Raw genomic sequence first — 10,240 nt, 5'->3', positions numbered from 1 at the left:
AGTCACCACCGAGTTACACTCAACGTACAAAGCTAAAGGCCGGGCAACTGCATATTACCGACACGTTACGCAAGACGCCGATTACTACACCATTTCTTAGAGCTAGGAGTATTGGATCCCGTTTCACTCTCCCGGCTTGTGTACGGAAATCCTATGTCCCACTCTCTGTCGCAGATGGCACGAGGGTACTGGGCAGAAACTAAACACGAAGACGTGGTCTCGCACTTTGGCTGGAGTGTGTCCAGCAATTGGCAAGTGCTTGTCGAGTGGCGGCAGGTGGAGGACCCACTCAGCCGACACACAACAATGGCCGGCTGGCCACAGGCAAACACAGCGCGCCGTCCGAGTCAATGTTTGGCCAGCCGGTACACAGGGCAGGCCCGCTGTATAGCCAGTTACCGCTCACCGTTTACCTGCGGGGGTACGTCAACACACACACACGTCTCTCCCACTTATTACGGCGCATATTTAGGAAAACTGAGACAGATTCATCCACAGTGGATGACGATCACTATTCGGCTTCTACCGAATACACATATTTTTTCATAGCACGATTAGAACTGCTCTTAGCGTAATACCGATCAAGCTCGAGAACAGTCCTTGCAAACTGGTACAGAAAATAGCGAATAGAAAAACAAGCATTTTGGATAGGAATGTAAGCCTGATGACGTCGATTATTGGCCCTAGAGGGCGTCTACCTTTTTTTTGCGCCGTTGTAAGTAAATTAAAGACTGTAAACATAAAATGCAAACGGCAGAACGATGGTGCCGAGGGCCGTTAACAAAGCGCGTCACAAAAGAATCCGAGAAGGCCAAAAAATAGTGTGGAGTCGGTTGGAGAGGAATTTCGCCGTATGCAGGACACCTTAGCAGTTTTGTTTTCACCCAGACATGTTGCAGCAATTTCTGTGCTATTTTCAGAGTGTTTATTTCTTTATTTACTTCTCTCGTGAAGCTATTGAATGTTTATGCCAGTAGCCCCATATCTACTACGTAACCTACAGCAGGTCAAACTTTTTGGTTTTGGAATGGTTTTTACTTTGTTTGTGTCGAGGCAGCACGCTTATTTCTGCGCTTTTGTCGATACACATGCATTTCCTACAATGTTTTCGCCAAGCACAGAGTTTTTGCCGCCATCACATTGTAGGTGAAAACAAAACTACAAAAATGTTGCATAAGGGTGAATTCCTCACCAATTTTCTTAGCAAGCATGCTCATAACATCCTGACACTTCCTCTTTACACCAACGTAAAAATCACTATTAATACGAATAATATCGCCGCGTATGTTTTACCAGTGCCGGAGGGATGAACAAGTAGTTACTTCTCGATCGTGACTAGTGACAAAACATCACTTTCTTCCATTAATGTGAAATCTAAAAAGAAATCCATACTGTGGCATCACTCATATTCACCAAAGCCAAAGAAGCTAAAGCAAATACAGGGTGTTGCAAAAAGGTACGGCCAAACTTTCAGGAAACATTCCTCACACACAAATAAAGAAAAGATGTTATGTGGACATGTGTCCGGAAACGCTTAATTTCCATGTTAGAGCTCATTTTAGTTTCGTCAGTATGTACTGTACTTCCTCGATTCACCGCCATGATTTCATATGGGATACTCTACCTGTGCTGCTAGAACATGTGCCTTTACAAGTACGACACAACATGTGGTTCATGCACGATGGAGCTCCTGCACATTTCAGTCGAAGTTGTCGTACGCTTCTCAACAACAGGTTCGGTGACCGATGGATTCGTAGAGGCGGACCAATTCCGTGGCCTCCACGCTCTCCTGACCTCAACCCTCTTGACTTTCATTTATGGGGGAATTTGAAAGCTCTTGTCTACGCAACCCCGGTACCAAATGTAGGGACTCTTCGTGCTCGTATTGTGGACGGCTGTGATACAATACGCCATTCTCCAGGGCTGCATCAGCGAATCAGGGATTCCATGCGACGGAGGGTGGATGCATGTATCCTCGCTAACGGAGGACATTTTGAACATTTCCTGTAACAAAGAGTTTGAAGTCACACTGGTACGTTCTGTTGCTGTGTGTTTCATTCCATGATTAATGTGATTTGAAGAGAAGTAATAAAATGAGCTCTAACATGGAAAGTAAGCGTTTCCGGACACATGTCCACATAACATATTTTCTTTCTTTGTGTGTGAGGAATGTTTCCTGAAAGTTTGGCCGTACCTTTTTGTAACACCCTGTATAATTTGCACGGGTAATCAAGGCAACTGCGTTTTCTGACAAGAATTTCCTGAAAGAAGCCGGATACAGCAGTAACAACTAAGATGAACGGTTAAATAATTTAGAAACTAAGGCGTATAATTTAAAACTGACTGCGGTTGAAGCTGAGATATTGAACTATCTCCATACAACACAACGCACGCCCAGATCCACACACCTCAAAAGTGTTGGAAATTCGTGTGTCAACTTTTAGGGCTCCCCTTTATATCCTTGACCTCGCGTCCAGTGATTGTGGCTTCTTTCTTCTCTTCAAGCAATCGGTCAGCTCCTGAAAGGGACTGCCTGAAATCCAGGCTACAACGTTCGACTCAGAAGTTTTAAACTGAGTTAGACCCTCGGTAAGGAAAGCCTTTGATGATAAATGTAGAAAAATGGGAAATAAATGTACATGTGAATCTCATTAGACACTTTCGATCTACATCTTTTTCATGTATCCTGGAAAGTCGCACCTCGAACATCGTTGGCGTTATTGTATGCTTCCTTGATGTATAAGTCGAGTACTGCTGGTAAGACCGTGTATACACTGATCAGGCAGAACATTATAACCACCTACCCAATAGCGGGTATGTCCACGTTCGGCACGGATCGCAGCCGCAACGCGTCGCGGCACAGAAGCAATGAGGCCTTCGTAGGTCGCTGGAGGGAGTTGGCGCCACATCTGGACACGCAAGTCATCTGACTCCTGTAAATTCCGGTGAGAGGGGCGATGGGGCACTGACGCCACGCCATCATACTCCTAGCCTTGTGACATGGCGCATTACCTTGATGAAATGACACTGCTGTCGGGAAACATGATCGTCATGATAGGCTGTACGAGATGCATTCAAGTTCTAAGGCCTCCGATTTTTTTTCCTCCGGACTGGAAAGAGATAAAAACATGTGCATTGTTTTAAAATGAGGCCGCGTTCATTGTCAATTCGTCCCAGAGATGGCAGCACCGTACGTCAGATGGAACTTTACCGCCAGCGGCGAGAATGAGAACTGTTTTAAATACTTAAAATGGCGACGTTTTCCTTACTTGAACAGCGTGCAATCATTCCTTTTCTGAATTTGCGTGGTGTGAAACCAATTGAAATTCATCGACAGTTGAAGGAGACATGTGGTGATGGAGTTATGGATGTGTCGAAAATGCGTTCGTGGGTGCGACAGTTTAATGAAGGCAGAACATCGTGTGGCAACAAACCGAAACAACCTCGGGCTCGCACAAGCCGTTCTGACGACACGATCGAGAAAGTGGAGAGAATTGTTTTGGGGGATTGCCGAATGACTGTTGAACAGATTGCCTCCAGAGTTGGAATTTCTGTGGGTTCTGTGCATGCAATCCTGCATGACGACCTGAAAATGCGAAAAGTGTCATCCAGGTGGGTGCCACGAATGCTGACGGACGACCACATGGCTGCCCGTGTGGCATGTTGCCACGCAATGTTGACGCGCAACGACAGCACGAATGGCACTTTCTTTTCGTCGGTTGTGACAATGGATGAGACGTGGATGCCATTTTTCAATCCAGAAACAAAGCGCCAGTCAGCTCAATGGAAGCAAACAGATTCACCGCCACCAAAAAAATTTCGGGTAACCGCCAGTGCTGAAAAAACGTTGGTGTCCATGTTCTGGGACAGCGAGGGCGTAATCCTTACCCATTGCGTTTCAAAGGGCACTACGGTAACAGGTGCATCCTACGCAAATGTTTTGAAGAACAAATTCCTTCCTGCACTGCAACAAAACGTCCGGGAAGGGCTGCGCGTGTGCTGTTTCACCAATACAACGCACCCGCACATCGAGCTAACGTTACGCAACAGTTTCTTCGTGATAACAACTTTGAAATGATTCCTCATGCTCCCTACACACCTGACCTGGCTCCTAGTGACTTTTGGCTTTTTCCGACAATGAAAGACACTCTCCGTGGCCGCACATTCACCAGCCGTGCTGATATTGCCTCAGCGATTTTCCAGTGGTCGAAACAGACTCCTAAAGAAGCCTTCGCCGCTGCCATGGAATCATGGCGTCAGCGTTGTGAAAAATGTGTACGTCTGCAGGGCGATTACGTCGAGAAGTAACGCCAGTTTCATCGATTTCGGGTGAGTAGTTAATTAGAAAAAAAATCGGTGGCCTTAGAACTTCAATGCACCTCGTACGTAGTCTGCAACCTGCGTACGATACTGCTCGGTCATCATGGCGCCTTGCACAAGCTCCACTAGACCCGTGGGATGCCCTCGCCAATATTCCCCAGAGCACAATGGAGCCGCCGCCAGTTTGTCTCCGTCTCGCAGAACACTTGTCAAGGAGCTGTTCCCCTGGAAGACAACGGATTTGCACCATCCCATCGACATGATAAAGAAGGTATCGGGATTCATCAGACCATGCAACGCTCTGCCACTGCGCAACGTCCAGTGCCGATGGTGCGTGCTCATTTCAGTCGTAGTTGCCGATGTAGTGGTGTTAACAATGGGACATGCATGGGACGTCAGCTGTGGGGGCCCATCATTAGGAGTGGTGGGCGTACTGTGTGTTCAGACACAGTTGTTCTCTAAAAACTAAACTCCGTCCGAACAGACCATGAAGGCCCAACACTACCGACCTGCCGGCGTGTCATCCTCAGCCCACAATCGTCACTGGATGCCGATATGGAGGGGCATGTGGTCAGCACACCGCTCTCCCGGCCGTTGTTAGTTTTCGTGACCGGAACAGTTGTACTCTGCCCAACATTGAAGTCTGATGTCAGTTCCGCCACAGCCCGCCGCCTACCCTGTTTCACCCGTCTGCCCAGCCTACAACGTCCGACGTCCACCTCCACGGCGCCTGGACGTGGTGTCACCTTGATTTTGTCACGTGTTGAAGACACTCGCCACAGTACTCCTCGAACACCTGACAAAGGTATCTCGTGCAGTTTCGGAAATGCTCGTGCCGTGCCGTCACAATCTGCCATCAGTCAAACTCAGATAGATAGGACGCCTTCCCCATTCTACACACGGGCAGCACGCTCACTGGTACTGCATGCACCGTGTGGGCGACACCCCCGGGATAACAGGGCCGCCCAGCAGCGTTAGTGACGTCACACTAAGGGGCCCATAGCCGACGCAGCAGTCAACGGACACCTCCGTACAGACGCGCCTGATGCTAACGATCTTCTGTCCGTCATACAGAAAGGAGCGAACTATAATTCGAACCACAGGCCAAATTATATATATTCTTGTAAACAGCGCAAAGGTTCATAACGAAATACCGATTACATATACGGGCAGGAATAAGTTTAATCGATTGAGGAACTTTTCCACTATTTTATAATTGTCTGAACACTATTTCGCTTTAAAACTCGCATACAGGTGGTGACAAATGCCAACTGACAGCAGGACTTAACATTTTCAAGCTATTACACTAAAAGTAAATTAACTTAAACACTGTCATACATAGCAAAACCCTCACTATTTTCGTTTACAATAAGGTAACAAGAGTTCGCTTTATCTCATAAAGCACATGACTATTGTGAATTTACTCATATGTTGATGGTGACATCTCTTTTGAAGAATTTTTTCAAGAGTGTCCCTAGTAATAAAGAATGGAAACAAAAGATAGATATAAAATATTCTCCTTTTAACATAGACATCACTGATCACAAGATTCTGTCTTGCAAAAATGGTTCAAATGGCTCTGAGCACTATGGGACTCAACATCTTAGGTCATAAGTCCCCTAGAACTTAGAACTACTTAAACCTAACTAACCCAAGGACATCACACACACCCATGCCCGAGGCAGGATCCGAACCTGCGACCGTAGCAGTCCCGCGATTCCCGACTGCAGTGCCAGAACCGCACGGCCACCGCGGCCGGCTTCTGTCTTGCACTGTGATACTAAGGGACTGCTCTTTCCTTTAAGAAAAGCCTGACAATTTGAAGTTCACTCTGCTATTGAAGATACACTTCTTGAAACAATATTAAAAATATTATGAAAGGTAAGGAAATGAAAAACAACCAAGTGCATTACATGTAAGGATGTGAGCAAAAGGCTGAGGCTCTCTTTACTTACCATTTTCAATCTCTCTACAGCTTATTTCCTTTTCCACGTAGAAATCACCAACTGCAAGTCTCATTATCGCTGTCTGTTACTGACAAAGTGCTTTTCTATTTAGAAAAACTGACAATTTGATGTTCATTCTGGTACTGAAGATAAACACTTTTCAGAGGAGTTCTAGAACCTGTTCCTGCCGTATATGTAATCGGTATTTCGTTATGAACCTTTATGCTGTTTACAAGAATATATATAATTATGTCTTTGGTTCGAATTATAGTTCGCTCCATTCTGTATGACGGACAGAAGATCGTTAGCATCAGGCGCGTCTGTACGGAGGTGTCCGTGGACTGCTGCGTCGGCTATGGGCCGCTTAGTGTGACGTCACTAACACTGCTGGGCGGCCGTTGTGGCCGTGCGGTTCTAAGCGCGTCAGTTTGGAGCCGCGTGACCGCTACGGTCGCAGGTTCGAATCCTGCCTCGGGCTAGATGTGTGTGATGTCCTTAGGTTAGTTAGGTTTAAGTAGTTCTAAGTTCTAGGGGACTGATGACCTCAGTAGTTAAGTCCCATAGTGCTCAGAGCCATTTGAACCATTTTTTTGAACTAACACTGCTGGGCGGCCTTGTTATCCCGGGGATGTCGGTGTGGGAGTCTGACTGGAAGCCATTCCTCGCGAGGTGACGCTGTTGTCGCCTGGATGTGTTTATATCGACTGTAGCTCTGTTCTGGCTGATCGGTGTATTACACAAGGGTGTCTCTGCACCGTCAATCACACCTGCAGTAAAAGCTCTGAACATGAACACACGGTATTTCACTACCAATGAACATGATACTCACATAATGGACTGATAGAGGGAACCAAAGAGCTACCAAGATAGCTGCATCGACAACCTCCACCCAACAACTGTAGCACAGGGCAATCATGGAATCCTCTTAATTTCGTAGTCACATGGTAGAAAAGATTTGGTTGACACCCTGGCGTTTACGTTTAAAGCTACTCTTGGTGTACTAATGAATGACGGTTACGCAAAATGTTTTTCAGCTGGTTTTCTTTTCGTGGGTCCATAAAAAAGGGACCAGCAGCGCAGGAAGCTCGCTGAGTGCCACCATGACGGTGATTCCCTGTCGGAGCAGCAACCACCTCGAAACGCGCGGGGTAGCGCAGGACACGACTTCCGCATTAGGAAGCGGACGCCGGATAACGGAGCCGTTGTGTCACCTCAGCCGAGTCCCACAGGCCGCGCCACGCGAAACCAACAAAAGGGGCGTCCAGTGCGAACGGCAAATCGCGCAACACTGTGCACTGTCGAGCAACAACAAACAAGATTAAAACTGTGTGCCGGACCGAGACTCGAACTCGGGGCCTTTGCCTTTCACGGGCAAGTGCTCTACCAACTGAGCTACCCAAGCACGACTCACGACCCGTCCTCACAGCTTCACTTCTGCCAGTACCTCGTCTCCTACCTTCCAAACAGGAAGTTTCATATCAGCGCACATTCCGCTACAGAGTGAAAATCTCATTCTGGAAACATCCCCCAGGCTGTGGCTAAGCCATGTCTCCGCAATATCCTTTCTTTCAGGAGTGCTAGTTCTGCATGGTTCGCAGGAGAGCTTCTGTAAAGTTTGGAAGGTAGGAGACGAGGTACTGGCAGAAGTGAATCTGTGAGGACGGGGTGTGAGTCCTGCTTGGGTAGCTCAGTTGGTAGGGCACTTGCCCGCGAAAGGCAAAGGTCCCGAGTTCGAGTCTCGGTCCGGCACACAGTTTTAATCTGCCAGGAAGTTTGATATCAGTGCACACTCCGCTGCAGAGTGAAAATCTCATTCTAACAACAAACAAGTTTGGCGCCAGTGTCGGTACATCCAGGGAATCGGTTCGTTCGCTTTGTTTTGACGGGAGGGGTGCAGGGGGTGGGGGCGGTATCTCGCAACTGAGCGAGAAAGAGACGGAAATAATATAACGACAGGAGGTGCGTAAATTAATTTACATTCTATTTCAGAATGAGATTCGTTGTGCAGTTATCAGAAAACATAAAACTTGATAGATCTGTGTTGCGAACAATTGGAATTGTGGAATCCGAAATATAATGATTACCCTACAAAGGTAAAAAAACACGACGCTGATCGCACGGCTGAGTACAATCCTGTACAGTACAATGCCGCATCAGCTCTGCCGCTTCACCTCTACGCTCTTCGCATCACGTAGCCCAGCCGCCGTTGCAAGGACGAGGGTGTATCCTCCCTACCAGTATTGTGCCTCTCTGCGGGAATCCGTTAATAATTTGCCCTCCTATGTTCTACTCGTGAGAAATAAATCTCAAATAAAGAAAATACATATTTTTTTAGTACATCGCCAAGACACGCGCGCACTTCAGAAACGACCATTCAGACGATTTACTTGGCCACTTTGAAGAGATACATCAAACTTGTAAACAAATGCAAACACCGCAGTTTTACTGTCATTCTCTATTAGAACATACTTCACTTCGATAATTACTGTCTTTTTTTCTTTATTATTGGATCAATGAAATTGACAAGTGTTCGAAGTCTTCAGGCGGTACACAGTACGAGTGTTCAGACTTTCCATCACTTCCTTTGGGTCATCTGACTCCTCACTGATTTGATGCAGCCCATCAAAACCTCTCTTTATCTCAAAGTAGCACTTGCACCCAGCATCCTCAGTTATTTGTTGGATATGTCTTTCCTTACAGTTATTGCCCTAACCTATACGCTTCCCTCTAGTAATATTAGTATTCCACGATGCCTTAACAAATGTCCTATCATCCTGTCCCTTCCTCTTCACAGTGTTTTCCACGTGATTCTGCCGAGAAGCTTCACGTTTGTCGTCTTACTAGACCATTTCATTTTCAACATCCGTCTACAAAACCACATCTCAAGCGCTTCGTTCTGCTAACCACTTTCTAAAGTGTTGGCGATTTTGCCGGTCGAACTGCCGCATGCGCATCTGACCGGATGCCACTGGAAATCAGAAACGAAGGAGTGCTAGTTTCGAGATGTTACTGCTGACTTAATTCGTACAAAGAGTCCACTGAAAAATTCAGTCTGCTAAGCCGTTATAAAGTATTAAAGTGGCGTAGTCGCTAGCACACCTGCGCAAATAGCAGGAGACGCAAGTTTACGTCCTGGCTGTGGCACAAATTTTAATTCATTACTTCAGCTCCTATGCTTATCGAAGATCAAGTGGAGACTCGTATGTCCTCAGTAAAAAGTAATTCCACCTTACGATCTAATCACGTATGGGTCTTTTACGATTATAGCGGTAGCCACACCTCAGTATTAAAACAAAAATATTTCTTTTTGACATTTTTAGTTTTTGCGGTGCGGGCCAGGCCTCCATACGGCCCCTCCTTACCATCCTCCCTGAATGATTTTCGTTGCGACATGTAGAGACAACTATGACAGATTCACAGTACTGGCCATTAAAATTGCTACAGCAAGAAGAAATGCAGATCATAAACGGGTATTCATTGGACAAATATATTATACTAGAACTGGCATGTGATTATATTTTCACGCAATTTGGGTGCATAGATCCTGAGAAATCAGTATCCAGAACAACCACCTCTGGCCGTAATAACGGCTTTGGTACGCCTGGACATTGAGTCAAAGAGAGCGTGTGCAGGTACAGCTGCCCATGCAGCTTCAACACGATACCACAGTTCATCGAGAGTAGTGACTGGCGTATTGTGACGAGCCAGTTGCTCGGCCACCATTGACCAGACGTTTTCAATTGGTGAGAGATCTGGAGAATGTGCTGGCCAGGGCAGCAGTCGGACATTTTCTGTATCCAGAAAGGCCCGTACAAGACCTGCAACATGCGGTCGTGCATTATCCTGCTGAAATGTAGGGTTTCGCAGGGAACGAATCAAGGGTAGAGCCACGGATCATAACACATCTGAAATGTAACGTCCACTGTTCAAAGTGCCGTCAGTGCGAACAAGAGGTGACCGAGACGTGTAACCAA

General features: G+C 46.6%; 1 non-coding gene across 1 annotated transcript; it reads right to left on the bottom strand.

Annotated features, from left to right (window-relative positions):
• Positions 1 to 7,594: 7,594 nt before the first annotated feature.
• On the bottom strand, positions 7,595 to 7,669 carry Trnas-uga (transfer RNA serine (anticodon UGA)). Its single transcript has one exon. It is a non-coding gene; the product is annotated as a tRNA-Ser (tRNA).
• Between the last annotated feature and the right edge of the window lie 2,571 nt (positions 7,670 to 10,240).

Source organism: Schistocerca cancellata, chromosome 5, assembly GCF_023864275.1.
Source record: "Schistocerca cancellata isolate TAMUIC-IGC-003103 chromosome 5, iqSchCanc2.1, whole genome shotgun sequence".
NCBI lineage: Eukaryota > Metazoa > Arthropoda > Insecta > Orthoptera > Acrididae > Schistocerca > Schistocerca cancellata.
The sequence above is the reverse complement of the archived record's forward strand: the minus strand, read 5'-3'. Positions and strand labels throughout refer to the sequence as shown.